The 25,953-nt window shown below is 40.2% G+C and overlaps 1 protein-coding gene across 1 annotated transcript in view; it reads right to left on the reverse strand.

The window, feature by feature from the left end:
- Positions 1 to 23,279, reverse strand: part of LOC133129262 (heparan sulfate glucosamine 3-O-sulfotransferase 5) — a 57,551-nt gene extending 34,272 nt beyond the window's left edge. Inside the window, exon 1 of the mRNA XM_061243224.1 lies at positions 22,781 to 23,279. The gene's annotated coding sequence lies outside the window, so the exon portion shown is untranslated. The remainder of the gene's footprint in view (positions 1 to 22,780) is intronic.
- Positions 23,280 to 25,953: the final 2,674 nt, after the last annotated feature.

Raw genomic sequence — 25,953 nt, forward strand, 5'->3', positions numbered from 1 at the left:
GCTTTCACTTCCTCAACCATTACAAAAATAACCTTTTTGTACATAACATGACATAACATAATGGGAAGAACAGGCCATTCAGACCAGCAAGGCTCACCTTTTTCTACCACTAAGTGTACCTACTGCTTAGTTTGCCTAAAAGCTAAATAGTATCTAGCACCATATCAAGCCTGGTCAATTTTTCTGCCAATTGTCCTGGCAAGCTATTCCACACAGTTACCACTCTCTGTGTGAAGAAATACTTCCTTATATCTGGGTGGAATTTATCCTTTCTAACTGGGAGACTCAAAAGACCAAATGACATACTGTACATAGCCTTGGGATGTTTTCTAATCAGTTTTCAGTGGTGTATTGCGAGCTGAAATCCATCCAAACGATACACAGATCTGTGGTGAGGGTCCAGGGAAGACTTTGGAGGACAACTTATTCCCAGACTGCACATGCTCAGAGGCTCCCATACTCCTCTGAGGTCTGCTGGTGCAGGGTCCGAGCCAGCTGGAGTGTCAACAGATCCATGTCATCTTCTCCTGCCACCGTTCAAACAGCCAGCAGTTTTTCTTTTTGTAAATCACTTTGCTCTGTTTTGCACAGCGTTGTGTCGAAAATGCCCTGTGTCAAATCCCCAGTGACGTCCGATTCGCCAGTTTTTTCTTTCATCTCTCTTTCAGTCTGATATAACAGGATTATGTCACACCCAATTGATCAGAGACTTCTCCCGTTTGTCTTATGTGAAAGCTAAACAGCAGGCCAGTAGCGTACAGTGCTAAAAGTTATATGTTTATTTTTCCAGTCAGCAAATAAAAAGTAAGTGTGCACTCAATTTGCAGACAATTGCCATGTTTAAACATACAATTTGACCATGTGTGCATGCATACCATTGGTTGTTCGGACATTAAACACCAGTATCTCCGGTATCTCATTGGTAACTGAAGCTAAACATTTTATTTCGATAAAAATTTCAAGCTGCGAAAATGGACTAGCACAGTTTTTCAGCAACAGACATTCGCAGGACAACATTTGCGGCTTCCATCTTCGGCATCCAAGCCCTGCGCGGCGTGCCATAATGGCTGACAGATTTCAAATGCAGATGAAGCCGTGGGCAGGTTGCGCTGGGGGGGGTGGAAGCCAGCCTAGCTGCTGGCAGGAGCGTGGCGACAGACCCTGGGCCATGTGTGTTTGGCCTGGCTGGAGAGGGATTGGTAGCGGGGGCAGCGGGCAGGCTTAACTCTGACCGCGGCACCAGGTTTTAAAATGGAGGAGGGGGAGGCCGTGCCTCTCCATAGGACATCTCAGGCCAGACATTACTGTATGGTTCAGGAGCAAGTGACATTCATCAAGCTGACAGCACACCCCGGAGGTAGGGCTGGAAAGGGGGCATGTGGGGGCCGGGCCCTGCCAAAAATAACTCGCTGCTTGCTTATGGTGGCTCCTCTTGATCAAAGGTGGGGGGGTACGTTTCGTTTCACTGGCTCCAGGCTGCTTTGGCACCGGCGATGTTGCTGGTAAGAAAATGATAACTGGAGATGGCAGGCTCACTAACAAGGAGGAGTCATAGCTGCAGTATGAGGGGAGCGAGGCCCGCATGATTCAGCATAGGCTGCCCTGAAACAGGGAGCCCGTCTGCCCAGAAATGGCGAAGGGGGCACAACCTACCCCGACGTGCCCTTCCGAGAGGTGGCGACTGGCATCGGCAAAGAATGCCTGCCGTCTGTTTGGGGTAAACACAAACCCCTCGAGCATTCTTTGTTATGATTCTGGTTGCCACAGTGGGGAACTAAATAAGTTTCCCCCAAACCCCTGCAACGAAGTGTTTTGACAGCAGGCTTAATAAACCGTACAGAGGCCATTAATAAGTAATGCTTCGGCGTGTTGACAAATAACAAGGACCGCGTCAGCTGGAGATGAGGGGAAATCGAATCACACGCTCTGCGAAATGTCCCATCAAATAGAGAGTCGCGGCTTACTTGCGGAAGCAGATTCTGTGCGGGAGTCTTGTCGCGCATGATGGTGCATCGCAAACACGACTCGTACAGAACACGAAAACCGATCTGAAGAAACTCAACTATGACACGTGAACATCTCAGCAGCAGCTGTCACTGCAATGTCTGAGATCAGGTACACCCACCCAACCACGCTCTCTCTCTCTCTCTCTCTCTCTCTCTCTCTTCCTCTCCCTGAGGATTTGTACACAAAATACTTTTGACATTTCAACAGCAGGATAATGTCCTTCAGTTAAAAGTTAGAAGAGAAGCCTCTGTTGTTGAGATAGATTTCAAAGAAAATTAAGTCAGTCCCCACTTTGATGAAAAGTGTATTGAAGGCCAAGATCTACATGGAAAGTTTTCTTTTATCTGTAACTGTGCTCTGCTACACCGCCTCAAAAGACATTCTACCAGTTAATCCCAAAGCAAAAGCAGTGAACCTTGGAAATATTGAGTTGGCTTCATAAAATGTGCCCTCTTTTATAAAAAATTAATAGGATATCACATTTTTTATGAAGGCCCACGACTGCACTTGCCTTGGCATTATTTACTACTGAGTGTAAAAGCACATTCTTATCATAAGAGCTCATATAGAAGCATGCCTTATAATAAGATTCACGATAGCTATATATTTGCTTTTAACAGCGGTCTAACAATATGTTGTCTACAGATTTCAGAAACGGAGCTGGATAACATGTTCTGGATAAGATATATTGATAAAGATTCTGCAACTGCTATATAACAGCATATTATGTATGTCCTTAGGGTCTTACCTTAGATAAATCTATGGGGATTGTGCTCAGAAAAATGTATTTGCTCTCCCAGTGTGGCTGAAATCAATATTAACACAAGTATGACATCCACTCCCATATTGCAGCTTAACACAGCAGGTCATTACATCTTCAACTTGTTATCAATAATCCTCCATTTTGTGAAAAAGGCTTAAGAGGCAGTTACCTGTCACACAATTCATAATTCATATCCATTTGGCCAAAAAAATATCAAAATGTAGCATTTTTCCAATATAAAGAAAGAGATTTATTTTACAGAGTGTTGTAATACACGTAATGAGATTCTTTGAGCTGTAATATCTGTCGGAACCATTTCTAACTCTGCATTGAATTATGTGGATCTAAACATCATTACAGGGAGATTCAATAGCCATGCAATACCCTCTGTGGGATATGCACAATCCGGGGCCATGGTTTTGATTAATGAAATAAATAACTCTGTTTCTAAATGAAATCACTTTCATTTCCTTACCAAAGTAGAATGCTTGGCTTTGGTTTTATTGTCTTAACACTACTCACATTTTACTGGACTGATCAGTTATTCCAGTCTGCAATTTCTATTGGCAAACATCATCACCATGGACAGCCGATGGAGACTCTCACTCATTGTATCTCCTATTAGATACAAATGCTGCATTTTACATGGATTCATTTATGCACACACATGCTGTCTAGGTTATGTAGCAGTCTTGTTGAATAGTAGAATCAGCTGTAACTGAATTGAAGAAGTCTTGTTATATAATACTGCTACAATAAGCATCACATGATACGCATGTGAATGAGATGAACTAAAACACACTTGTAGTAAAAAGCTTTAGTTGTCTCTACACCGTCCTGTACAAACACTGTCTACATCCTCCTGTACTAACACTGTCTACAGTCTCCTGTACTAACACTGTCTACACCCTCCTGTACTAATACTGTCTACACCCTCCTGCACTAACACTGTCTACACCCTCCTGTACTAACACTGTCTACAGTCTCCTGTACTAATACTGTCTACAGTCTCCTGTACTAACACTGTCTACAGTCTCCTGTACTAATACTGTCTACAGCCTCCTGTACTAACACTGACAACAGTCTCCTGTACTAATACTGTCTACACCCTCCTGTACTAATACTGTCTACAGCCTCCTGTACTAATACTGTCTACACCCTCCTGTACTAACACTGTCTACACCCTCCTGTACTAATACTGTCTACAGCCTCCTGTACTAACACTGTCTACACCCTCCTGTACTAACACTGTCTACAGCCTCCTACACTAATACTGTCTACAGCCTCCTGTACTAATACTGTCTACAGTCTCCTGTACTAACACTGTCTACACCCTCCTGTACTAATACTGTCTACACCCTCCTGTACTAACACTGTCTACACCCTCCTGCACTAATACTGTCTACACCCTCCAGTACTAACGCTGTCTACACCCTCCTGTACTAACACTGTCTACAGTCTCCTGTACTAATACTGTCTACAGTCTCCTGTACTAACACTGTCTACAGTCTCCTGTACTAATACTGTCTACAGTCTCCTGTACTAATACTGTCTACAGCCTCCTGTACTAATACTGTCTACAGTCTCCTGTACTAACACTGTCTACACCCTCCTGTACTAATACTGTCTACAGCCTCCTGTACTAATACTGTCTACAGTCTCCTGTACTAACACTGTCTACACCCTCCTGCACTAATACTGTCTACAGCCTCCTGTACTAATACTGTCTACAGTCTCCTGTACTAATATTGTCTACAGCCTCCTGTACTAATACTGTCTACAGTCTCCTGTACTAACACTGACAATAGTCTCCTGTTCTAATACCGTCTACAGTCTCCTGTACTACTGTCTACAGTGAGAGAAAGAGGGGGGGGGGCAGTTGAGATTCTTATGAACTCCTAAAATACTATGCTTGAATATATAAATAATACATAGGAAAGCCTATAGCATGTATTATTCATATGCATCCACATGCACACACACACATACACACATATTAAACAGATAGCGTTCCTTATTTTCATTTCTTTATTCACGCAAACCTGCAATAACAAAACAATGTATTATCATTACTTCTGTAACATACAGCATCATAGATATGAATATTTGTTTTTGTCGTTATACGGCTGTGTAATAGCCCACTGATATTTGTTACCTACTCCATTGAAGCATTACGGACTAATGGATCCAGCAGTGTTCCGCTGAAAGGGACTGCAAAATAATATGATGCAATTAAATGTGCAAGTGTACTGTATATGACGTCCATGCGCGAACTACAACCCAAGGTGCTAATGATGTCACAGGTGGATTAATTAAAATAGGCATGAAGGCGATGCTTCCATTCGCCACGAGTCTGATCAACCAAGTGGAAAATGATTAAACCTCAGGGATAGTCTGCTTGAAAAGGGAGCATATTGTTCATACAAAATTATGAGATTTTAACACATCTCAGATTCTGAATTTAAAAGGAGACATGATATAGATTTCTGCAGACAGTTTCTGCACATTCATTTTAAAGGTGGGAATCTGAGAAAGTCTTAGAGTTAAATACAATTTACAGTTTTTATCTTCATAAACACAGTTGAGTTCATTTTAATGACTGCTAAAGAGCACTTGCACCTTTGAGTGCTTGCATTTACTGAAATTGTGAGGTAAACGGTTGGAGGTAAAAGGAGTCACTCATACCCTGCCTGTATGAACACAGAGAGTCAATTTATGCGGATATACTTCCAGTACAAACAAACTGAAATGCCACAATTTCAGTCAGTAATTCTTACTGGGCTTACCAGATTACAACTTTCACATTAATCGGAATTGGGCGGAAATTATGCTCCCATAGCAAAAGCCAGGTGAGAAGTACAATACCAGCACAGCAGGATATGAATGAAAACTTGTTTTTGAGTTGAGGGCTCAAGCCATGCCAGATGTGTATCAGTGAAGGAAGGGGAAGGGATATCAAGAGGTCTCTAACTGAGATGAGTTGAGCATAGGCCAGTGATACTTAATCTTACCCAGAAACGGCTGGTGTGGGTGCAGGTTTTTGTTCCAACCAGGCAGCAGCATACCTGATTCTACTAATAGACCATTTGAGTGCTAAGGACCTTAATTAGCAGAATCAGGTGCGTAACTGCTTGTTTGGAACAAAAGCCAGCACCCACACACACTTTCTGGGTAAGATTGAGTGTCTCTGGCGTCGGCTATTTTAATACCTAATAAATGATCATGAAATGAGAACTCAAGAAAGGGTAACAGTAAGAGCTAGCAATTTGGATAATATAAGCTTGCCACTGTGTCTGTAGTACATCAAAACGTAGTATATCCAAATGTCAAACAAAAGAGTAATGTTTTGTATTTGGCTGCACATCCTTTGTATGCTATGACTTCCTGATGTCTGCGACCTATCAACATCATCAGAGTCTGGATATCTGAATTTCACGTTGTCCTACAAGCGACACCAAAACTCTTTGCATTTGAATGTATCTCAATGGGAATAGGGGCTTGGGACTAGATTCAGCAGTAAATTATGCTGATATTGGTCTTTAACAGTTCACGGGTCTCAGCAATCCAAGGGTCAACAGGAAAAGATGCATCATTTTGTAAGAAATATGTAAACGGAGAGTGAGAAGGGCCTAAGGCCAGGCCACACACCACCTCAGTCACAGCTGGTGCTCCTTCCCAAAGCCCGCAGTGCTATCCAGGACTCCCACACTTCATCCATCAGTGCCACATTGCCCTCTGGCCTAGCAGAGGCCATCCTGGCAGGGGTTGCCCTTGTGAGCCTTCCAGAGGGTGCCAGGTTGTCACGTGGGGCTTTGTCCCAGTTATATCTGCTGTATCTATTGTGGACTTCTCCTAGCATCTCCACCTCTTGCAGATGACCTGGCAAGCAGCTTCACACACTGATAACTCGCTGTGTGAAGAAATACACCCTGATATACATGCAAGTCATTTATTTTTGCTAATTTCGACCAGCGCTTTCGTGTTTCTGCTGACAGAACTCAACCTGAGAAACTATTGTAGTTCACTTTGTTAACCCCTTTAATGAATGTAAATCCCCACTAAATTGAAGTAAGACTGTGCCGATACAGGCTAAAATGAGAAAATGAATCTGAACTGCATAACTTGAATTTGTATTGCGATAATTAGAATTTATTACTTATTGTATTTTTTATTATTTTTATTGAATTGCATAACTTCAATTTGTATTTCACTATTTCAAAATGAAAGTAATTGTTTGAAATCAAATTTGGTCCGATGGCACTAATTTCCCATATGCCTGTGCTGTATATTGAATATTTATGTGGGCAGATATTTCTGGAGTCCTAAAATCAATTTACCTCCTCTGTGGATGTACCCTCTCCCCCCAACCCACTATCTCCACCGTGTGAGGGGTGCAGAGGTCATCCCTAATCACAGGAGAGTCGTTCAGCTGTTTGAGCCTGAATGGACGCCGTCGACAAAGAAGGAAAGCTCCGGTGACCTATAAAAGCATTTGGTAACCTCACGGTCATCCCACGCTCGGCTCAAGACAAACGGTTACTCTAAAGGCTTTTCCTCTGCCTTCATCCACTGGAGCCATGGGAAATGGTCAAATATGGCGATGTGAATAATACATACGTACAGCTGCAAGCGGGTGCACTTATGGTATTTGGGACTAGAGCTCAGCAAAGCCTCCGATATTTATTCAACCCAAGTCTTACATTTCAAATACATTATTGAGCCACTGGTTCATTTTTAATTGAACATGTATTGGTTATCCATACTGGGTTTACTGCATTTATACCAAATATTTGGAGGGATGCACATTTGTATAGGTTGGGTTTTCGCTTCTTGGTGTGATGTATATGTGTAAACCTTTTGCCAAAAATATAATGATTTATAACTCATCAAGTAACCGGAAAGCAATACATGATAGCCTAATTATTTTTAACCCAGAAGCTCATGCAACACAGGCCACCATATACAGAAAGGAAGAACTCAGCAGTTTGCTTCTGTAGGCTAAAAACACCAATCCCTCAGCACTTCCTTTCAACCTTGATAATTGAGACCTCTGAGATTTCAATGATCACAGGGAAATGCTGCAAAGAAAAAAATAAAGACAAACCACTTACTGAGAACATCCTCCAGTCCATGATGGAGAGGAATGCCTATGTTCGCATATTCATTCAAGGAAAGTCTAGCATCATTCAACTTCCAACTGACTATATCCCATTGTACAGAGCACACATTGTGTAATAAGACCATACAAATGGCTACTGTTTGCCCATGAGGATGGCATGGAAGAAATATCCATGGAAAATAAATACAAATAGACTTTGTCTCTTGGGTTTAAATTGGAACAACACCATTTTCATGAAACTTGAAATGAATACAAGAAGAATACAAGCTTTAGGTTACTTCCTATTTATGAAAAAAAGATGCAAAAGAAGATGTAAATGGAATTCTGTTATAAGAGTGCAATATACAGTACTGTGCAAAGGTCTTAGGCACCTGTATAACATTCTGTACAGATAGGATTCTTTCAAATATAATTCAATGAAAGGTCCTAAATAAATGTACTATAAATTTTAAATTACATTTGAGTAATTTGGCACAATAGTTCAAAACTGAATCAAATCAATATTTTTTGTGACCACCCTTAAAACTGTGTCACTTCTCTGAGATAGCCAACGCTGTCCTGCAGTTCTATAAGACAATCAGCAGGGAGGTTGTTCCAAGCATGTTGGAGAACTTGACACTGTTCTTCTGCAGACTTTGGTTGGCTCCTTGCTTCTGATCTCAGACATCCTTGATCAAGTTTTTATGTAAAAAGTAGTCAATTGCTTACAGTAATATGTTACTTTTTAAAATTCAATACAAAGAAGTCTCTGTAAAATTAAATCTTTTGGAAAATGAATATTTGGAAATCTGCGTTCTTCTATACTAACACAAAAAAATAAACATATGTATAATAAAATGTAGGGTGCCTCAGACTTCTGCACAGTACTGTATGTGTGGCCAAATGTGTGAATCCGTGAGCATACGTGTGCTTGTGTGTGTAAAGGCTTATATTTCTTATATTTCTGAATTTCATGCAGTGGACGGTACTAATTTGTCTGCTTTCCGCACATTAAACCTGTTGCTGTTGTTTCTGTATGCTGACTGCATCTATCCTGTCAGGGGTCTGTTATTGTCTTAGTACTGGCATCTGTGTGAGCTGAATTGCCTCATTAACCAAAGCAATAACACTGTCTGTTTTAAGTCGGTTTTAAAAATTAACCAGGGAATGTAAAGATTTCTTCATCAGGAGCATCTTTCCCTATCTGAACATTTTACGTACAGATTCATAAAAAGTATTTGCCCCCTTCCTGATTTCCTCCATCATTGCGTATTTCTGACACTGAATAATTTTACATTATTAGTTCATTTATTTAGTGAAAAAAGTTCAAACATACATACAGTATCACTCTTGTGAAAATGTAATTGCCCCCTTAAATGTAATAATTGGTTGAAAATATCCCTAGTTTTTATTCATAAACTGTAATAAAGAGAGGACCTTTGAATTTATTGTAGCATGTTGCTACAAGCTAAAGCTTTGTGAACTTATAAGCTAACAGTGACAGTTTTTTGCTTTCATGATAAATTTAGTATTTAAAAAATCTGACACAATGTCAGAATAATTTAATCTGAGGTTGTTAAAACTGGCTCTGGGGTTATTACAAATTGATGGTAATTTCTTCTCATTTATCTAAATTAAAGCATTTCTACTCAAATCAAAAGGGTTGCATGCATGAAAGTTTGAATATTCTTAAAAATAATTACTCCCTGGAGTGTTCTAATGAACTGTTTTATTTGCCATAGCTATCCACCTTTATTAAAGTAAACAAAAACAACCTGTGAATAATTGAATTACACCCTCCCTGCAAAATATATTTCTAATCAGTTCACGAAGAAAGAAATGTACTGGCCGTTTATGTCACTGTGACAAATGAAAATGCAATTTCTCAAAAAGCTCCAATTTTTGTACTCTCTTCACCCAGAAGGCAGTTAGATTTTCAAAAAGGACTTTTTTTTTTCTTCATGAAACATATATCAACTGTATGAACAAAAGTTACAATGTTTTTTCATAAATTAGCTGTGCTTGCAGTTGTCATACAGTTTCAAATGTATTCATATTTGTATAACATGCACAATTCCGATCCACGTCAGCAATCATGGACGCACCGGAATTGTTCATGAATGGGAAATATGCGTTAAAGCTCACAAGGGCTACCTATGTGTTAAAAACATCTTATGAATGTACACGTAATGTCAGAAATGAAAGTTACATTCATTCGGTTTTTATAAAACATGGAACACTGAAATATCCCTTTACTGTGTAGCCTAATATTGCTTGACTATCATTATTTATGCCGTCGGAGAGACAGGATCTGAGCTGGTGGAACGGGGGCTGTGATTAATTGACGCAGCACTTTTCAATGTTGTTTTTTTTTTTTGCACTGATGTAATCGTCGGGACTGCCGCTTGGTTTGACTGCTCTTCACTGCGGGATAATTGATGACTATTGCAGTCTGGATCTGCTGTGGGAGGGAAAATTGAATATTAATGGGATTTCAGTATTTTGACTGCAGAAACTTTCGAGTTTTTCACCCTTTATGGCCTCCGACGTGTTCCTTATTACACCTCTTGGGGCTATTAGAAGATGACCTGAATACGGTATAAGAGGCGACTCGCCGCCCTGTGAAAGTAATAAACTTAGGAAGATAACAGTCTGCCCCTCCTGCTCCGACAACGTGACACGAAGGAAATCCATTTTGAAAGGTGCCAGTCTAAAAAATTGCCTGTTCATAAATATTTATAGAGTTCAATATATCATAGACAAAATGCAAATATGACCACACCATTATCCTGAGATCTAACGCTAAGTTCTCGAAATCTCCCCTGCTATTTGCCATTGAAAATAAAATATTCCCCTGCCATAATCTTACGTGAATTATGATTGCTTTAAATGAGTACATACAACTTTTATGCAGCAATAATTAGTAAAACTGTATGTATTGTGAATTCATTTTACAGGTGAGCCCATTGCCTGGCCATCTGTGAAAAGTCTGTTTTATGTCAGCCTACTCTGACAGGGCCCAGGAAGTCTACAAAAGAATGAAGGAAGACACAGTGAAGTACTTGACAGTTTTACAAAACCTTAGACAAATAACCAGGCTCTATTCGCTTACATTCGCACATCTCAAAAATGAAGGTTATATAAAGGGGGGTCATGCCGATCCAGGAACTTACAGTACATAGCCTACTAATAGGCTAGTAACTGCATTGCATTTCAGATTTTGGTGTCTGTCAATAATCTGACCAATTGAAAAACAGTATGTAAATAAACAACAACATGGTTTCAGAGGGAGAATATGCCAAATAAATCTAGAATTTTATGATAATACTTAATGTGAATGATAGAATTAGACACTATGTGCCCCTTGCAAGGTTTTCAACAGCAGCTCTGATTATTTACATTACATGTTATTTAACTGATGCTTTTATGCAAAGCGACTCACAGTTGATTAGATTAAGCAGGGGACAATCCCCCCTGAAGCAATGTGCGGATCTTATTGTGGTTACACCGGGGATTGAACCACCATCTTTGCGGGTCCCAATCATGTACCTTAAACAGAACACTACAGGCTGCCGCTGTATTTTATGTAAGCTATTCCTTTTCTGCAGATTCAACAACCAGGATCACCAGCCATGGTTACTCAAGGTTTGGTGTGTATTTAATAGCTCCTGATTTGCATGCTAATTCCCCTTTACTCATGATTTAATCAGCCAGTTAATGTATTTACATGCAATCAGGGAGTTGGAGTTGTCAAGGGGATGCTATGTACCTACCAGTGTGTCAAGGGCAGGTTCTGAGCAGTGTCAGCAAATATACCTTCTCTGTTGGTCATTTGTTCAGTCTGAAGGTTATAACACTGTTATATAACAGGTGTCTGTTGAATCTAGCTTGCTATGCTAGTGTGGTGGGCTAGGCTAGCCAAGGTTAGCATTGCTAACAAATGAAGCTGGATTGACAATGTTACTATTATTAATGTCTGTTATCTCTACAGTTATATAGGTTATATATGCTTGTGCTGTCTCTGAACTCCTATATATCATATGCATCTTTAAATATGCATGAAAACCATCTGTATATAAACTCAGTGAGCACTTTATTAGGTATTTATTAGACTTCTGCTGCTTGTTTTTTGCACCATTCTCTGCAAACTCTAGAGAATCCCAGGAGATCAGCAGTTTCAAGTTTCAAGTTTCAAGGTATTCAAACCACCCTGTCTGGCACCAACAATCCGAAATCGCAGTTATTTTCTGCGGATTACAACAGCACTAAATTACCACGCCATAACATCTTTATTTATTCATCTTTTTTCCTGCATGTGATCTGATCAAAGGTTAAAGTGAAAAACAAACACAATCTGGAGTGGACAGGAGTTTCTGTCCCTGTGCTGTCAAAACAGCAGCTACCGGTGAGACACCTCATCAGCACATCTCTCCAAAAATCTCCGCTCTCGCTTGCCATGTGAATTATTTAGCCCCGGCCCCGGTACCTTACTGTCAGGCTGCTTCTCTCACCGAGAGCTGAGTGTGAGCACTGGGTACCAAAGGCAGACCTGGAGGTGACTGTTTCACAAGCACTCACTCTTCTCCTCGCAAAACACTTATATACTGTGTTCTGGTCAGGCTTTCTTACAGCTACAAGAGTTGCCTCTCATTGAAAAAGGCATACTGGGTCATTCTCTGAATAGCTATCAATACTTTATGTGATTATAATTTATGATACAGTATTGTAGCATCCCTGGTAAGAAAGTGACCAAGCGAGTCAATGGGGTGTCTCAAATTCACGGTTTATCTGGAAACAGGCTACTGTGGGCCGAAGCACACACCAAAATAAATGTGAGGTACAGCAGACATGCTTAGCTCTGGACAACAAGAACATTGTTTTAGCCCAAGTAAATAAAAACAATGCAAACAGTGCTCTAAATAGCTTACTGGTGGTTCAACCCCTGAGCTGCCCCACCAACCACAAGGGCACCTAACACCCCAGGGCAAACAACAGGTCACTGAGAGGGGGACCCTGCAAACATGTAAAATGTTAAAATCGGACATGATAACATCACTTTTTTAGAAGTACAGTACACAAGAAAAATGGTAATAGGGTCTTGATGTTAATTTTGCTGTATTTACAACATTGTAAGACAATAAGGTCGGTGCTTGAGAGGTGTTTGTATGAACATACCATGCCAAGGGCAGGCCAATAACAGTAGCCCCTTATTAAGCATATTCCAGAAACCTTCGGTACAGCCAGCTGAAGATCCTCCACAGGTTTATTTTGTTCATGGACTCTGGCCAGATGCCCTTCAACTAAGTCACATGGCAAGCTCTTTCCAATAAGAATCCATGACACTAAGGTGACATAACTACCCTTGTCATTACCCATTTTTACTGACTACTTAATTACCTTATTTACATTTTTACGAGTTTACACATTTGGCCAATTAACTACTTAGGTAGTTAACACCCCCATGTCAAAATGACTTACATTCAAGCCATTTATAGAATTCTGGGATTTTTTCTCGGCCAATTAGCTCTCAGTCATAGACACACATTAGAGTCTCAGTCATAGACACGCATAATTTCATTTTACTCAGAAAAAAAGGTACAAAAAGTGCAGAAAAGGGTACAAAAACTTGCTTGGGTACCCTTTGCCATTGGATTAATTATTCATGTGTACCCTTTTTGTTAGTAAAAGGTACTTGTTTCTACTCAAAAGAACATTATTCTACCTTTCAGGGTACATTTGGGAAACTCGTTCCTTTAAGAACACAAATGTACCTCGCTGTATCCATATTCCCCAGAGTGCACTGCTAGACCACCTAGTCTTGTGTTGTCAAGTCATACGTCAAGTCTCACAAGCATACTAGCTAGTCGAGCAGTTAATTCATATGAAAATATTGGGGGTGGCTTATCTCCCTGTCTCCAACCGAACCTGGTACGTGTATGGCCACAGTCAATGCAGGACCGTTTTGCAATGCAGAACCAAGCCAGGACCAAGACACAAATAAATGTGAGCAACGCAAATTAAAAAGGGATGTACTCTCCCCATTAATTTCTGTAAATGATTATCCTGTCAGTTTCACACCAGTGTTTTATTTCAGCAGTTTCCGAAAACCATTAATCTCCCTTAGCAAGGCAAACCGGTAAAAAATGAGAACTATAAGCTTGTTTGCTCCGTTCAGGTCTTGCATCCCCCCGGCTGCCGCATGCTTATCTATGTGGAGGCAATCTCAGTAATTATGTTCTGCCTCTTGTTTTTCTTTTTTTCTTTTTTAAGAGTATCTGTTCAACCTTAATTACAAGGGCCATCTCTATGAGAGAAGGAGGTAATTGAATATGGTGTGGGTCATCACATTTAATAGTATGACTCATCATTAACACTCCTCTATAGAGATCAATACGACGTAAGTGCAAGGAATACTCGAAAACAAAGCACCACCAACAACTAAGTGCTGCATCAGATAAATGTCACCAATAACTCACATTAGGCAGGGGAGAGAGCATTTCTCTCTGTACGAGGCTGGCTCGGATTACTCTTAATCGGCAACGCTGGAGCCAGACAGACAGCCAGCATTCCTGTCCCAAGCTGGCCTGGGTCCAGGAGAAGAGGGCACGACTTGTTAAATAAAGGCGGCCATTTTGAGACAATATTCTCTCCATTCTCTGAGGTCCTGGCAGCCAGTTACACAGCGGACCAGGCAGGGACAAATGTGTGGCCTGAACCTTGGGGTCTGAACAGAGAAAAGCTGGACTGGAGTATTCGACTCGACTATAGCTGATGCCAAGCTGTAACACAGATACCGTAACATAGAGGTGTTATAAAAGATTGTGAATCACGAAATCGTATTGTACAATATAAGCAATTTGCATTGTGGATAGAAGATTTTTCATCGCAATTCATATCACGTGACTAATTCATATATGTGATAAGACGGCAAGAATAGCGGTTGATATAGTACCAAAAATGTAAAAACCCTACCCTTCAAAAATTCCCCCTGAAAGATTTGTTTCACTCATGTCACAGAGGCTAGTGCAACTCTAACTTTCATTTCAGCGTGTCTCGTCTTGCAATTCAGTGATCTGAAATTTTAAAGCAGTATCTTCCTCATTTGCCATTTTGAAAAACCACCCAATCTACAGTCACTTGCAGACTGGCTTACATATTTGCTTACATATATTCAGAAACACCATACATGCAACTATTCCAAACCCTGGCTAAACAATAGCATCTGCCCCATTCTCCGGACACTAGTCATATCACATATCCACCAGCCATCAGTGGTGTAGCTTGAACCGGTAAAAGTAATTTATAATTTAACAATGTGTGGGAAACATATGGTGCTTTCCGCCATCTTGCAAATCACCAGTCTCTACGTCTCGGAGAGTATCCGCCAAAAGAGGCATTAAGCTGAAGAACAGAGCCAGCACACTGTAGCACGGCCAGTACAAACCGAGCATCTCCCTCTCATTGTTTCCATCCCGGGGTGCATAGAATTTTGAACGTCCTAAATCAGAACCGCTCAATGGTATATTTGCAGCGTTCCAGCCCGTAACCTGCAGGGGATGCTTAGCGCTGTTGGATACCCGTTGCCATGGTAACAATCCCAGCTCCTCCTATAAACCGCTAATTGATAGCAGAAAAATAATTAATCTCATTCTTGCCTCAGCTTTTTTGTCAGACTAGGTTCGCAATTTCTCCTCTAATACTGGCATGCAGATATCCCACAAGTAAAGTCCACTTTTATGTTCTTTCTGGGCCGCGCAGTTGTGAGGGAAACCATTTTGGCATGCCTCGCAAAATAATAATTTTACAAAATCATAAATGAAATGGTGCATTCGTTTCCCTACTTTTTCATAACCAATAAACTACAAGATTGATCTTCCCGAATACTCATATTCACCAAATGTTTTGTATAACAGCCAGGAATTACATTATCGCAGGAACAAATTCTATAAATTTCCATGTTTATTATACAGAGATGGGGAATAACAGAAACAGGCTTCAAGGATCAATTTGGGAATGTTTTAATGCATTTGATTAACATGTTAACAGTGAGAAACAGACCCTCTCAAAAGCATTTTACCCCCTCTTTCCTCAAGCCCTAGGGGGAAGGTGCTCGGCAATTGATGAACCTGACTCTCGTTTACTTATGCCTGCCATTACTCCACACTGCAGTCAGGGAAAATGACATAAGTAAATCAGCTTTTCTGTTGAAAATATAATTAGAAATGATTTTTGTATTTAGTACCGTGGCATTATGTCCGAGCACGTCAATAACGCTTCAGCAGTTTGTCTTTTTTATAGTCAGTTTCAGCAGGCCGTGTGCGAAGACTGTAAACACACAGCCCCAACGTGGCAAGAAAAAATTCTCCCTCTCCCTCTCTCCCTCTCTCTCTCCACTCCAGCCAACTTCACACTGTCTCTCTCCAGCTCTCTGAGGTAATGAGTGCTGGGAAAGATACAGAGCACACAACAAACAGACACTGCTCCGATCCTCATTTCTGTCAACAAAGGGTCAGCTTGGCCACCAACACTCTAAACAGTGTGCTTAGCAGGAGAAAAGGGAACAGGCGGGATTGGATTTTTATCAAGTGATTTACCAAAACAAGAAAATAACTCCCAGACTACGTTTTTTCAGACTGACAGAAAGCAAGAAGTTCCCAGTGTTTCACTTTCATAAACTTGTTTATCTAAATCAGTAATAAGCAGCAGGGTATGTTCGGGTATGAGCTAGCATGGTCAAGGTGACACTGGAGCACCCAAAGAGTTAAGCCAACAACATAGTAACAATAGTAAAGGCAATATAAGACAGTATCACACACGTATCATGCTGCCAGTGACATAGCATCGAATTGATAAAACTTGGAGTGGGAGCATAATAACATTGTAATTAGTTGTATTACATTACATTACATTATTGGCATTTGGCAGATGCTCTTATCCAGAGCGACATACAGTTGATTAGACTAAGCAGGAGATAATCCTCCCCTGGAGCAATGCAGGGTTCAGGGCCTTGCTCAAGGGCCCAATGGCTGTGCGGATGTTATTGTGGCTACACCGGGTTTAGAACCACCGACCTTGCATGTCTCAGTCATTTACCTTAACCACTACGCTACAGGCCGCCCCCAGTATTATTTTTTATTATTTCTAATGGACCAAAGGCAACACAAGTTTATTATGTATATGTGGATAAACTAACATACAGTAGTAACTGTTAAACTACAGTAGCTGTAGTTTGCGCCTGCAATGTATAAAAGTATGGTATTGTATAATATAATTAATCATTGTAATGGCTGGTGGGCTGTTTAAGTGAAAAAGCCGGATACTCCAATATTGCTGCCAATTCATAATTTATCATTTTAATTTATGTTATATTTCACAGAGCATTTTAATGTACCAGCCTTTTATTCTATAACATAATTTCTGCTTTTTTTTTTCTCTCACGTCTTTGGTCCAATCTTGACCGGTTTACTTGACTTTACTGGCATTTAGCAGGTACGCTTAGCCTAAGCACCTCACCATGAAACTCAAGCACACAGATATATCCAGGAAATAAGGTGTGCTCCTGCCAATAACAACAAAGAAACAGTTTTCATGTCATTCAAATACACCATCCAATACGAACCATTAATATGGCACCAAGCCAATCACACAAAACATTAAAGTAATAGGCATTGATTGTTCACAATCAATTTACCCAACACATAATTACTACAAAAGAAAGGCATTAACTTATAGATCAAGACTTTCATTGGACTGAGATGGATGACGAGTAAGAACGCTGTTTTGGTTCTAACTAAGAGTATAGTAGATACATTACAGCTTTAACAGCAATTTAGCAACCCTGATATTAGTAATCAACCAGAAAGGTCTGCTATTAGTTTTTAGGTTTTGCAGTCTTCTGTTGCTTCTGTTTTTACTGTAGATTATCTTCTAAATCATCCATGTACGGATCTGAATACATACTTTGAGTTACAGTAGCACCTTGTATGGCTAGTTCCCCCAAAGCATACTTCCAGTTCCTTTCCCAGTTTCCATGCTATTGTAAATCCATTTTATATACTGTATAAGTGACAAAAAATTCCACTTGGTATGCTTCAGTGCACATTTCCGTGCCGCAGCTCAGAAACATGAGTGAACATGTCCGCTACAGGAGGTAATATCACCCTCTAGAGCCTAAAAAAGTGTGATGTATATATGATTAATTCCCTTAGCTGCAGACCTTGGTCTTGACCACGGCAAGGCAATCATATTTCTTGTTGTGCCATGTTGCAAACACAGTTCAAAACCTAAATGAGACAGGTTATGCTTTGAGATTATAACATTACATTACATTACAGGCATTTAGCAGGTGCTCTTATCCAGAGCGATGTACAATGAAGTGCAAATCGAACACACGGACAAGTGTGATGAGGACCCAAGAGGAAAGTACGGTTCAGAGTCCTAGCATGATCACATAGATACAACTTGAACCCTTGAAGAGTACATCAACCTATAAAAGGCTTCTCTTGTTATAATAAACATATGCTTGTCTCCTAGATTGTATTCTTTTATTACTGTTTACCATCATGCTCCATCACATCATAATTACCGTTCTGCAACCCAGGACCCTGTTCTTACAACTCTTACAGGATAATATGGATTGTATCTGTCTTGCTGTGGTGGTCCTAAAAGTTGCTCTGGACAAGATAATCTATCAAAATGATGCCATGGATTTTTTAAAAAATGTTTAAATAGGAGCTGCAGCAGTGGTAGAATAAGTACACTGCCCAATCAGTACAGACTGTTTAAACTGAAAGCACCATGCATTATACATGCTTACCAACAAAGAAATCAATGCTATTTTTGAATGAGTAAGGCTGACCAAGCATCTTAGCTCAGAACTGTGTATCTGCATGCCGGCCAGATGGGATGACTGGCAGTCATTCTTCAGATTAGGACCATAATGGATGCACCACTGTAATGTTCCCCTTTATTTATGAATACATTCTGCTGTGCCACAAGGCTAGGAGGATAGCATGGAACACTTGCGTTTGAGGGGATTAAAAAGGAGAACACGAAGAACAGGACACCGTTGTCCATTCAAGAAGAAACATCTTCATCTCGCTATTTGTTCTGAATTGTTTTGTTTGTGCTATGAATTGAATACCATGTATCTTGTGACATGTATGATGAACCACCCATTTTACCGTTTATGGGTTCAAATCCAGAGACAGAATCAATGTAATGCTATGATATAAGTGTCGCCTCAGGGCGGAAGTTCTAAACGAATCATAAAACATACTCTTATCGTCTCATGGGCCAATGTATTATGCAATTACACCAAGACGCTATTTATAGTGTGTTTTAATCAAATGTGCAGTAAAGTTTGAGGTTCTTTTTCACTTGTTATGAGTGAAATCTCCTCAAAGTATTACCAGGAAGGATAACAGAAGGCACCTGATTCAACAGAAGAGGAAGCGGGTGTCTGTAGAGTAAGAAAAGCAGCTCATCAGTCCGTGAAGAATGATCACGGTCACCTTAGCAATACATCACAGGCGACAGGGAGATTACTTAGATACGGATGTCAGCCTGGAGGACTGACACATTTCTGAGCGAAGAGGCTGCACATTCAGCTCCAGAGAACATACCCTTGCCCTATGTGCAGAGTAAGCAAGCAATTAGCTAACAGTTGTGTTTCTCACGCCAGATGATCTGCTCACCCTTCAAATGTCGTTTGCAACAGGGCGCGGATTTCCTACAGATAAGCGTCATTCAAGATCGACTCAACGCCTTCATTCGGAATACATGCCATCTGACGCTTTGGTTTTGGGAATGTTGTGACCGTTTCAAACATCCAGCAATGATGCTATCACTGACAAGGTCTCGTTCCGAAATGACATTTCTCAAATACAATATTGTAATACAAGGTTTACTTTGTTTAAATTGTATAAACTCTTAACAGATAAAACAAACATCTAAAAAAGCTGGTATATCATCATAAGTGAGAATCATGAAAAGTGATGATAGCACAAAGCAAAGGAACACTCTCTTACTGGATAAATACCAGTAAATATCATTCAACAAAGTCTAAATAAATGATGTCCCTTGCAGCAAAACAATGTTAGTCATTATTCGTAATTTGAATGTTTAGCATATAAACTTCTCGCCCACTACAACAATAAAAAAGCCCTTAAACATCACACCAGGGTAAATCAATGTCAACTCAAAATCTTTAAGTACAAGACCATGACAAAACAGAAAGTCAGTGCTTTCCCAAATTACAAGATCAACTCAACTCAATCAGTTATTGACATGTGATTAAGACAGGTCAACGCTCTCGTTTGTTCCAAGTCCAGGTCTCCGCTGGCGGAAAGTTCCAAGGTGCAGTTTATTTTCTATTTCTAGAAAGTTCCACAGTGCCTGGCTGGAAGCCCTGCAATGGCCAGGCTGTGTCTTCAGTCCCCAGGGCACTCCCAAGTTTTTAACTGTGTCCCTGAAGTTCAGCCCACTTTGCCATAATTCTAGGTCTAACTCCTTTTGTTCAAGCACGCTCCAACCCTGCCTTCAGTCTCAATACGACTAATAGAACACCACAGAACACCTGGGTCAAATACATCATTGTTTTGGATTCAAATACTTTTCTGTGCCCAATTGATCTTGCTTGGTGCAACTGAGCTAACCAGGAGGACCAGAAGGTGGGGGTCGCACTTTTTGAGAGTATTTCATAGGTTCCAATCCACCAGACAAGCTCAGTAAAGCGTAGAAAAGTATTTGAACCCAAAACAATTACATATTTGACCCAGGTCTGATATGTCACTATAAGCTGAAATTGACCAATCATTTCAATTAATCTATGGAATTGCAACAGCCAAGTTTCTGTTCAACCCCAGTCCTGGTATGGAGAGGTATTCTGATGGTGTGGGAACAGGGGTTTCTTTATATCTATAATTAATCCCATGAAAGCTAGGATTGAGTTTGCACAAGTTCGACACTGGCGACATGGGGCAGCTCTTTAGTGAAATCTAGTGGTGAAAAGAGAGGGTGATGAGGCAGAGAGAGTTTCCAGATGTCTGTCTGTTTCTCAGAGTAAATCATTCAGTGCTGTCTGGTGTGGGGTGTAGATTCGACTAAGCTGGATAATTCCAACATGTATCATTATTTCAGCATTGATCTACACATTTTATTTATTTATTTTTGTGAGTTTAACAAATGAGGCTTGGGACTCACTAATTACAAAAACTCTTATTAGAAAGTAAATTCAGAGTAATGGTGACAGCTGGATGCTCACTACAAATTGCATTTGTAGAAAGTAATGAAAGTAAATGATCTCCCTCTCTCTCTCTCTCTGCATATGACACTCACTAACATGCACACACACACACACACACACACACATACGTGCGTGTGCACGAGCGCATACACAAACACACACCAGACACAAATATTATTCAGTAGTTTGGCATAAACCTATATATACCACTATATACCACTTTCTATTTATATGCTCCTGGTTTGTTTCTCTATTTATTTTAGCATTTTTTAATGTTGTAAGCAATAAGCCATAAGATCACATCACTTCATCAAAAATACGACAAAGCCACAAACTTGCAGTGCCTGATATGTGATCTGAATAACAGTTACTCTAAAATAACCTCTGGTCTCACCATTTCTTCAAACAATACAAAGACATGTCCTCTACACGAAGCGACCACTCCTCTTGTCCTATGGATCGTGTTATGAACCCACACCCACTCCCATTAAAATCCGGCGTTAACAACTCACTTTCCAGTGACGCGAACAGAATACTGAATGATACTGCGCCCCGCTTTAAACATCAAAGATATTCTAAAAGATGTCAGGGATCATTGTGATACTATCGATTTTTCTTTAGCACGGATGAACGTAAATGCTGCGAAAAACAGCTGGATTTTCACACAGTTGCTCGCCCGCAGCGCGTCCAAAGAACTTGAGCTAAACATTATTAAACGATTTTGATCGGATACTGTAGGAACATATAAGCAGAGCTCGTTTCAATCTTTATCTGGTATCGGCAATATATACATAGATTTTTAACATTAATTTGGCAATTCACCAAAGTTCATTAAAATTATGTACGTTATTATTGTTGTTGTTGTTGTTGTGATCACATGCTGTTGGTTCATTTCCTATAAGGCATTTACAGCAGAATTACGTTTCCCAGTTGTTATTTCATTTTCCCGCAGCTGTAAACTACTGAACAGTCCTAGCCGCATGTGGAACTCGAGGGTAGAATACGCTGAATCCGACACAGATCTGTAATTGCTGGAAATTGACTGGAGGAGAAAATAGCTCGCAGCTGCAACTGGTTTGCCTGTTTCAACCCCCTCGATATCAAGACACTTAATATGGACGTGAAATGCAAGGAAATCAACATTAATCCATGTCCCGGAAAAAAAAACTAGATTGGCGGTTCTAAACAGGTGAGGTGATTTTTTAGTATCATTGTATATGTTGTGTCAGTGTGTTATGTGCCTCTTTTGCTATGACCATAATTGTCTGAGTGCTACCCCCTTTCAGCTGCCTGGCCATGAGGAAAGCGACTTCTCAATACAGAAATGAGGAATTTTAGAGAAAAATGGTGTGGAAAATAATTTCAGTGGAATTATCTACTTTAAAATGTCCTGAATAAACACAAGTTTGGACTGTCCTAGAAATAGTGAGCATAACACACGCGCGCGCGCACACACACACACACACACACACACGCAAAGACATTGCGTACTTATAGCTAACTTCAAAACACAGGCTACTTCTATCTAGAATAACAGTCCTGTCATTCAGTACTCTGAAATGTGCCTTATAGGTTGCCGTTTATCCCCGTCACACCGTAATCCTATGCGACACTTAAGTGCAATGCTCAATAAATAGGCACTAACTGAAAATAAAAAGGATCTTACCAGTTCGGCATCCTCCACGGGACACGGCTATCCTCTCACAGACGAAATGCACATAAAAAATGCGAGATATAGCAGGTCAGAAAGCTTTCCCCCATATCCTCGTACGGGCTGTCACCAGGTGCTTCTCTCGCACTCAAACGCACACAGACGCGCAATAACCAACATACGCGCCAGCATCACAACTCGCTCAGCTGTATTTTGCTGAAATCTTTCTTTTTTTAAACTCTAACGCCAGAAGAATGTTCTATATTTCGTCCTGCAAGCACCCACACTTCTGCTACTCCACCAAGACAGGTACTGGAAGCTGCCTGTGAAGCTGTCGCATCACGTGCATCTATGAGGGAGAATGGTGGCAAAGGTGAGGATAAAACTGCTGTCCCGGGAATTCGTGGGTCGGTTGTTTCCTTGTTTTCTTTGGAATCAGTTGCGATTACAGTGTCGCGACCACAAACTGTATCAGCTGGGCACACTCTCATAAGCTGTCGGACAGGCTCTCATGCACAAGCACAGAACACTACGCTCAGACCAGTCAGGCGACTGATGTTGAGTGCTGGGCGTGTTTCTTGGAAGGGGGCGCGCGGGAACAGCAACGTCGTACACAAATGTTAGTGACACAAACACAAGGACGGTTAATTACATTGATCTAAATCGTGGGTCTGGACATGTCCTTAGTAATACAACATTTTCTAAAAAAAATAAATAAATAAAATAAAATAAAATAAATTACGTTTCATAAATGCTGTAAGTTTTCTGTACAGTATATAGGCTACGCACCATCTTTTCTACAGGACAGTGAAAACATAATAGTATAATGTGCCAACACATTGGAACCATTGGGAAAATTTGGCACCCTTTCATGTGGGAACAAACAATAACACCCGAAAAGTGCTGCTGTAAAAAAACATTACGTACTGTAATGACCTTTTCTACAGTATATTGCTAATTCTCGAATAGCATTATGGACCATGATCAGAAAAGCATAACTCCTTCCCAGATGTTGCAACATCATTGCCAACCATTGTCTGTACCCCACCCATCTGCTTTTGTCATTCAAGAGGGCATGTGGGTCTGTGTGTGGGGGGAAAAAGAGTTGATAATTTGTCTTTCATTTGAAATGAAAGTGTGTCTCTCCAAAGCCAATGCTCAATTTATCAGCCTTATTATGACACTAATTAGCTGATACTCCATTAGTGAAAGCTACATAGCACATGCCACATGATTAAATATAAATGTACTCATTGGAAGAATAAACGCTAACAATGCTGTTGATCAAATGACAAGATATGCTTGCCAAGTAACATCATATCAGTTAATTTGCATGTGCACATAAGATATCAAGTTCATTGGACACTGATAGCTCAGTTTCTCTGTTGATTCTTTGGGCCGTAAAAGGTATCAGAAGATGCCTGCATCTTTCTGTGGCCTTCACAGCTGCCAGATGGTACCGCACTAGAACTTTCAATTATTCAGTCATCCTGAGAACAGATTGAATCTGCCAAGCGAGAGACAACTTGGCTGGCTTCTTACTGTGCACGCGAAGCCTGTGTGGTCTCCGCTGGAAAGTGTTTTTTTTTTATGGGGATAAATTGGTCTAAAACTAAATTAGACGAACAGATGTAATGTCCTGAAGTTTCGCTTTTCGTTGACAAACCTGTTTTTGTAATTTTTTTGGGTAGTCATTTGATGCTGAATGATGGAAACCAGCCAGAGTATTCACCTGTTTTCCTCAAAAACCTGTTGGCATTAATTGATTCGGTGTCATCACATTTTTAGTACCTTCTCAAGAGATGTTCTTCTCATAACTTTAATAGCTAGTCACTGTGCATCCTGTTTGCTCCATTCCATAATGCATCTTACAAAAGTCAGGACATGTCCGATGTAATTATGGAAATTGCTTCACGTTGGGCAAACACATGTAAAATACTGTAAAACAAAACCTGGACATAAATTCAGTTTATAAACACCGTGTACTCCTTCAGACATTTAATGGGCCACAATTACCATATGAGCCATTAGCTATATTAGATGGAAACATTTATTGATCTGGCTGTATGAAGACCATATCCATATATTCACAAGAAATCATGTCATATTAAGTTTTCCATACGGCCCATTTTGACAAGGTGAATAAAAACAGGTTATATTTACAATATAATATGACTGCTCATCTTACTAGTTTCCCAGTGTTTACAAATAAGACCTAATAAGACCTCTCTAATAATTTGTGTCAATTGGTCTCTCATTCTTATGTCCTCTCATTTTAATATATACTCGTTTTAATATATTCCTGTTCTTAAAGCATAGAAAACTATCTTCTTGAACTTACTATGACTCAACAATTAACTTAAAATAATTACAATTATGATGAAAGATGACTGAATTTGATCATTTTCCCAACATTTTAATCTCCTTTGTACGGAACCCTCTTGGTATGGTACACTTCCCTGCCATTGATCTTGTTCTGAGTTTTACACCTGTGCTGTGAGCTAGCAATGCTGTTCTAGTAATCCGATTTAGGTTGCTATCACCGATGACGGTCTTGCTGTTTTGCTTTTCAAACTCAAGCATTTTTTTCTCTTAAAATCGAGAGAGTCATCTAAGTGGGGGCAATTACACATCTTGAATTACGAGCTAATCAGACCACAGGCTGCACTTGATATTCATATAAGTGGATATAAAATGCGGCGTTTCTAAATGTACCTAAAAGTCCTTCAGAGCTTAAGCCCTATTATCTTAATGGCATCGGGACACTGCTTCAACTGGGTCACATGTCATCTTTGGGCAAGCTCTGTGCCTGCCGGATTTATATCACATGAACAGTGCTTCAGAACTTTAATTCTTTAACCCATATGGAGCTGGAAGTCTGTGAGACTGCACTCTCAGAAATAAAGTGACACTGGATGTACATTTTTGTTCTTCAAGAATCTAATTTCCAACATGTACCCTGAGTACAGTACAAGTACAGTAATGTTCTCTTTGGGTACAAATGAGCATGTTTTCCAAGCAAAACAGGTACAAATGAATTATATATTGCTGGATAGGGCTAAAATGTTACGGACCTATAGGGCACCACCCCAGCGACAAGCATTTGTACCTTTTTAGGCACTTTTCGTACCTTTATTTCTGTGAGTGTGGGCATTCTTCTTATATTCACTCCTTAATGCCTGAAAGCA

Source organism: Conger conger, chromosome 5 (assembly GCF_963514075.1).
Source record: "Conger conger chromosome 5, fConCon1.1, whole genome shotgun sequence".
NCBI classification, from domain to species: Eukaryota; Metazoa; Chordata; class Actinopteri; order Anguilliformes; family Congridae; genus Conger; species Conger conger.